We start from the raw sequence: 7,593 nt of genomic DNA, 5'->3' as shown, positions 1-7,593 counted from the left end.
CGAATGATAAAGATCACGATGACTACCTAAACTAAATAAGGAAAGGACATGGCCGGATTCATTTATCGTGTCGCAGTTCGTTAGAAATACTTTACCGGTGTTTTCTCTGGTAGACATTGCAGTTCCATTCTTATTTTTTATCTGTATAACTCATTAGTCCTTACCACCATCGGGGGTTGCAACTTATTTCCATGGAGCTCAACATTGCTTAGGGTATGAAGATTCTCAGTTAGCGTTTTGGATACGGCGGAGAATAGAATATTTTTTCTGCAAAAAACGGGAAACGTAAAACGAATGAACCTCACGTAATGAAAAATACGAGTCAATAAATAAGTTAGATAGGAGACTGGGAGGCATAAAGATAGAAAATGCGGGAATAAAGGTTTCACACGCCGGAAAATTGTTTTTGGTGTCTGTTAAGCCACTAATAATTTGCAGAAGTTGTAAAAATAATGAGTCGTTTGTGTAATATCTGTAGTCACTATTTTTTCTGAAATAATTAGTTAAATTTCGCTGATAAACTTCTTAAATTGATCATGAGAAGTTTTTGCGCTTAAACTAAGTACCGCCAATCATTCTTTGTAGGGCTCGAACAGCCATTTAATTTTTCTTGGAAGTTTAGGCTAAATGTGCCAGTTTTTGTGTCAGAGACTCAAGGTTCACTTAAAGCACTGAGTCGGCCGACTCGCAGTGAACCTGGAAAAGTGCCCGCTCATTTTAGAACCAAGTTATTCCAGTTGAATAAAACCACTGCGTTGACACTAGAATTTAACCCTTCTTTAAATACTTCCTCTGGGTTTGTAAATGAACAAACAAATCATACGCTACGATAATGTTGAACCGCCACCTACAATCAGAAGTGTGTCAAACTATTTCTTTGTAAAATATACCCGAGACTTTGGTAAACAAATAAAAAAAATGCAAAACACGAAAAAAAATATTCACAAAAGGAAGCGTCGCATGCTCAAGTGCTACGTTTAATTCACCGAGTTCTTAGGTAACGACAGTCTAACCGCCACCCATAACCGTGACTTCCTTTTTTCTTCCCCGACTTCAACATTTTTCATGTTACCTTGACGCAGTTACGTGTAGTTTTACGTCATTATCTTACACCAGCTTGCCTGCGCGTTCCCTCTTTCTTTTTCTTACACATGTGTAGTTGCAACATGGTGGATCAATTGGTAGAATATACCGTACTTGCTCGAGAAACAGCCGCACTTCCTATGATCAAGGCCCTTGTGTTTACTTTCCTGCATAACACACATACAGCCAATCATCGCGTTTTGCATGAAAAATGCAGTGAATAACGAGATCCAGAACATCGTTCACCGTAAAAATTCGATCTGAGTAGATAGCCATTTTCCGTGAAGACGTTACCTCTGTCATGTAAATCGCTACTATTTTTCTGCCAATCGCGGTGATTTGTTATCCCCGTGCTCCGCGAGAAAGCAGGCCCTCAAACCTTGTTCATAAGTGCAGCTATTACTCGAGCAAATACGGTACACCGCTTATCAGCAAAACTTCGGGTTCTCTTCTTTGCATGTTAACCCCTTCAAGCTATGGCAAATTATTAAGCACGTTTGGGAAACATAACAGTTCACATACTGACAAACAAGTATACGAAAGGATTTTAAACCACAAAGTCAAGTCCAAAAATTATGTTTTAAGGTTAGTCGAGAATGCCAAAATAAGGTGTAAGATTTGAATTAAAAATCCCGAAAAAGTTTGAGGTTATAGTAGCAACGTAAACAACATGTATACATAAATAAGTATGAAATATTAATATTCCCTACGAAGAAAAGTGTTTTTTAAATTAAAAAGAAACACTTTTTAAATGGCGTTGAGATAATGATTATCATAAAATTTCTTCAAATCTCAGTCAAAAAAAAAAAAAAAGATGTCTCACACACAGCTGAATTGGTAGTGTCTGCCTCCTATTTGGACCTACAAGACTCAATTCATCGAAGTAGTCATCCTCGTCAACGTCCCGAAAGTTGTCTCAAACAAAAGGTCTCTAACTCAAATCACACGGCAGCGTAAAGGCACCTTTGGCACATGTACCTATAGTAAAGGGAGCTAGAGATCGTGATCACACGGCGCATAAAGGTCCCTTTCGCTAAGGGAGGTCCTGTGATAGAACGGAGCTCGCCAAGCTCCCTTTACAGGTACAGGGAGTAGCCTCGGACCCACAAACTCAAGATAAAAATCAAAGATATATAAATATATCTTGTTTTATGCTTTATAATAAATTAAATATGTAAAAGTAGCAAATTATGAAATGATTGTGAACACATATGTGATGGAATAATACATTAACGAGGAACGCATACTCCAGCTAGCAGGTAGCTGCGGCGGCACGCGGAAAACGACGTATGCTACGAACCGGAACGCGGTGGACCACTGCGAGCTCTTTTCGGAGGTTGTAGGCGAGTCGTCCGACTCTCCCGCCCAGGACCTCTTATCCTCGTCGTCGTCAATCCCTTTTGATGGCGGGACTGGCGTAACCGTGAGGCTCCGACGTAGTTCGTTTCTGCCGGGCACTATTTTGCTACTTCATTGAGAATTTTGCGGCAAAATGGAGCTGCTAAACAGAAAAGGTCGCTCAGCTCGCAATGAAAACTCGTAAACGATGATGATTTAGGCCAGTGTGGTCAGAGGGCTCAGACGTTTTAAAGCAAGAGTCATTTAGGTGCGCCCTTAGAGAAAAAATGAAGTGCCTCTAAAGCAAACACAAATATTATATACGTTTTAAATGGGATATTTCACACACAATAATCAAAAATTGCGTGTCAAACCGATTTCGAGGAATAATTGTTTATCACGCGCTCCTGTCACGGTTTAGCAGAAATGCAATCGACATCAACTTAAAGTGCTCCGTTTATTTATCGTGTGATCAAGAACACCGTTTACTACAGCTGGGTACCTCCAGCTAGGGGACCTAAGCTAAAGGTACCTTGACGCTGCCGTGTGAATTGGGTTGCACTCTCCGACGACGCCCGAAACTGCCATCCGGGAAAAACGTCTCATGCTACAAGGTGTTCATTTATGGCCATCCGAATAAAAGCTAAACACAATACCCATTCCTATCTAAAACATTTTCTTACTGTTAACTGGTATATAAAGCTGGCTTTTAATTTCACCATTAAATAAACAGTATTTTTTAATCTTTTTCATTCTAAACTGTGTTTTTCTTAATGTGGTTCATCGTATGTCTAGTGACGATTAAACATATCCCACAACATTTTTTACGCACTATTATTAATATCGTTACTTAAATTTTAACTTTTTCGCCCTAAGAATGGGGTGTCGCAAGCAATAAATGACCACTCAAGATACGGAAAAACCAACATTCAGTACAAGATAACGTATTTTGGGATTTTAAGCCAGAAGCGCCATTCTTCAAATATATTTTTATTGATACCATTTCCTAACATGCGCTGCTCTTCAAGTTTTCACTTCATGCGTGAAGACGTTTGAGCGTTTCAAATTCATAATAAAAAACCAGCGCACAGGTCCACAGTCACTCAAAAATCTAAACCCACAAAAAAATACACTCACACAGCGCAGAACTATCATCTCATAATCCGTATTTAGTGAAACTTCCCCTCTTCGACCCCAAAGAATAAGATGCCAGCCCAACAACTAGGAGAGAGAAAAAGTGAAAGACAAGGGAAACGGAGTAAAGACAAAAGACAAGTGAGAGGGAAATATGACAAAGAAAAAAATATTATAATAATAATAGCACTGCAGAGTTCAAGAGTTTCAAAATTTGGCATTATTCCTTCAGGTGAGGCTAAATCTACTAAATATTGACGATTCCTACCTGGTTCGAAGTTCCTACGAGGTCTTCAGCTTTTTATAAGATCATCGTCATGAAGAGCTAAAGATAATTTTCATTGATATCAAGCGCCTATATTATTTCTTATCCCAAGAACCTCTCCTTAAGTGCGTGGAAGACAGGATTGACACTTTTGGTGTCATACCATTTTAGAATGTCCCAAAGTCAGTTTCTGGTCTTACTTAAAGGGACACTGACAGGGTATTTATGCTCGCCGAAGTTTTTAGTTGTACGTGACATATGAGACCCCAACCACCCGCAACACAATTTGCGGCTCGAAATTCGTTTTCTTACCGCCCGAGAACCGCCGATCAAGAACTGGCCGGTTTGAGTCACGCTCACTCTCTTTTCCGTGGTCACGGGCCGTTTTCTAAGGTTTAAACACAACCATCAAATTTAATCGAAGTCATTAGTTATTGAAGGTGCATACTCAGTATTAAAAATAGAAAAAAATATAAAACCAATTCTTTGCGGCTTCTAAAAAAGCTGCAAATAGGTTGATTAAAAAAAAAAAGGTTGCACAGAGAACGAAGAATTCTGCGCGTTCACTGCGTGATTTTCAACATGGCGTCGTTTCGAGTATCGTGGGACTCGCGGGGACGGCGATGGCAGCTGGCGGCGTGTCAGCGAACGTGGGACCTCTACTTCAGAACTGTCGTTCATGGTACCGGCGAATTCTGTCTTCCTTTGTAAGAGAAATTTTGGACCGATCAAAAGAAATGGTATTCATCCCCTACGACACGCCCGACCACCAAGCCGATTTGCACGAAGACGTCGCGGAGCCGTCGCCCCCTTCTCGTGACTGAAGACATCGCTCGCGCAAACGTCAAGCACGAAATGCGAACTTCGAGTTGAATATGCACGCGCACGATTTCTTCCCTAGGTGCGAATGGGGGCAATCCCTGGTGCTGCGCGACTTCGACCCAGGAGTGCTTTTGCTGAAGGAAAATCGGCAGCAAACTTTCCAACCTACAGTTGACCGGCTGCATTATTTCTAACGAAAGAGTTTCCCCAGCAGCTGGGTTGACAAATGCCCGCTTCACACGCGGCGGAACCATGTTCGATCCTAAATGTAAGCGTACCGTTTTTTTTTTTTTTAATTTTTTTGCGATATTTACGTTTCCTTTGTTACAATTATCACTGAAAAAAACAAATGTTCTGGACAAAACGTTGATGAACTAGATGGTGTGAAATTTCCTTTTTGACGCCTGCGAACTCAATGTAATCACTTTCCATCAAAAGCAAGGAGCATATAAATCGGGTAGCGTCCGCTTTCCGAGGTGCCCGTAAATGTTCTACGGAAATCGCAGCCAGCCATTGGTTCCGACCCCGTTGATCTTTCGGAAACCTGTGAAAATTCTGCCGCACAATGCCACTTTTTTCGGACGCAGAACATGTGAGGCAGCTCTTCACGCAACATCGTGGGGGTATTCTTTTCGGAGCCGACCACGGAAGTTTACCACGGGCACTCACTACTCATCTCCAACTCCTGAATGTACAAAACAACTCATCTTGAAGTACAGAACAGCGAGCGGAACAAACATAACTGCAAAGGAATCGCAGGAAAAACAGTTACCGCCACGCATGCCGTCTGCTGCGCTCAGAGAGAAAAAAAAGAAGCGCACGATCGGGTGTAGTCACGTCACTTCCGCCGCTCACTCTCTCCTCTCTACTTCTCCGACCTCCGTGCGCGGGTTTCGGTTTCGGATTTGAGTAGTTCCGTTTTTTAGCTTTATTAAAAATAAACGTGACTCTGTTGCAAAATATTAATTCGGTAGTCTTCCGACAGAATAATATATACATTGCCTGGCAAAAAAATGAAAAAATAAATGGAGGAGTGTCATGGTCCCTTGAAGATCAATCTGAAGTCCACCTGTACTGCTTGGGATGGAAATGCGTATCTACTAAATACGGGATTATGTATAGGATTGCATTGCTCCACTGCTTAGTGACATTTTCCTTGCACATCACAACAGGATTCTACGATAGAGATTGGATACATCAAAAGTAGTGAGAGTATGTAGATACGTTAAAGACCTTTTAATCTTCCATGCTGCAGATGATACCAATTTCACAACAATGCTGGATGATGTTCTCTACACTTTTAAAAACTCTAAGAATCCTCTGAAACTCACCCAGGAACTGCCGGTAGAAAGAGCATTACGATTCCTTGATCTTCGACTCTATGTGCTACCCAGACTTGTACGTAATCCGTTACAAGTAACCAAATTACTTGTAATCCCTTACATTTATTGGTAATTTAGTAACGGAATAATTACACATTTTCTAGAGTAATTTTAAAGTAATTCCCTTACATCTTTTACGTAACGGATTTTTTGTAATCCGTTACATTTTCTTCAGGACCAGCCCCCTCCCCCCCCCCCCCTTCTAAAGAAAAGGTCGTTTTCATTTTGATAAAGTTAAGCGCCGTGACACTGTCGCGCGAATTTACCAGCGAAGCAAAGGGAGGCTTGGCACTCTTAGTTCCGCAAAGCCTTTTTTTTTTTTTTTTTTTTTTGCAACAGCAAGCTCCTGAATTTATTTTTTAAACCCTAACAACAATGTCAAATGATCCAAATAAACATTTTGTTTTTTCTTTGCGATCGAAGGCGGGGAGAGGAAGACACCAAGTAATTGTATGGTAAGTGCACAGACAAGAATCTCGGTTATAGTGACTAGGACCATTTTCATAATGTCACAACACGAAACAACGCTCCGTCTACCCTAAAATCCACCAAAAAAGATGTGATAATATGTGAAGGTGTTATTGCCACAAGCATCCTCGTTTGTCGATGCACACTTATTATGTTCTCTTAGAAAACAGGATGTATTTTTTCTTCTTCTTTCACCTTATTTGACCCTGTTTTAAAAGCTACTTACATTTTTTGTTGTCCAACTTCTGGGGTTGGCCCACTCTATTTGTGAATTCCAGCAAGGTTATTTGCATCTCAGTTACCCTTTTTGTGAGTCAGCTTTTTCGAGCACTTCGAAAACGGTAATAGTCTTCCTTTATTATTCTTCCCGTTTTTACCCCATCAGAACGCATCTTATATCAAGCTGATATTTTTAGAAATAAAACATAAAGTTGGCTGACGTAGACTTGATATTCTGGGCTTAAGGTGAGAGTAAAAATTGTGAGTGGGACCATAGCGCGGGTTACCTAGTTCTCTACCTTTCGCTGCCCGTGGCATCAGCGGACGTTTATCTGGAGAACACCGGAGTAAACTGCAGTCGGTCCGTGCTCTGTGCGTATTTGAACGGCGCCAAGAAAGGTACACATGGCAAACGTGTATTTACATTTTCTTGTTTTAACCAACGTTCTAATTAATCGTTAAGAGTGTCCTGTCTTTTTTCTCGATTACTTATATTTAAATATTGGAAGCTTTTTTTCTCTTTCACCACCGTCTCAACCGAGGCTCCACCTGTTCAGAACCAAAAAAAAGAATAGCGAGCCAACCCTTATTTATTATTTAATTATCACCTTACTGTTACTAACTCTACTAGAACTCTCGATTATCAGGCAACGGCTGCAGCGACGAAGCTTTTCTTCATCTTCGAGCTAAATAGTCAGTGCTTAAAGTCTGGGGGGTCTCAGGGGGTCCGGGACCCCCTTTCCAGTTTTGGCGCGGGGTCCTCGGTCTTAGTCCTGTGCTTGGGAAACAGAGATGCCAAATCCTGGATAAATTGAAAGAATGCATAGCTCTAGAAATAAGCTGTAGAATTGTTGGTTTAATGTTCTCGAAGAAGCACAAATA

The sequence above is a fragment of the Ixodes scapularis genome, unplaced genomic scaffold (genome assembly GCF_016920785.2).
Source record: "Ixodes scapularis isolate PalLabHiFi unplaced genomic scaffold, ASM1692078v2 PGA_scaffold0__279_contigs__length_252992795, whole genome shotgun sequence".
In the NCBI taxonomy this organism is placed as follows: domain Eukaryota; kingdom Metazoa; phylum Arthropoda; class Arachnida; order Ixodida; family Ixodidae; genus Ixodes; species Ixodes scapularis.
This window is presented reverse-complemented; position numbering follows the sequence as displayed.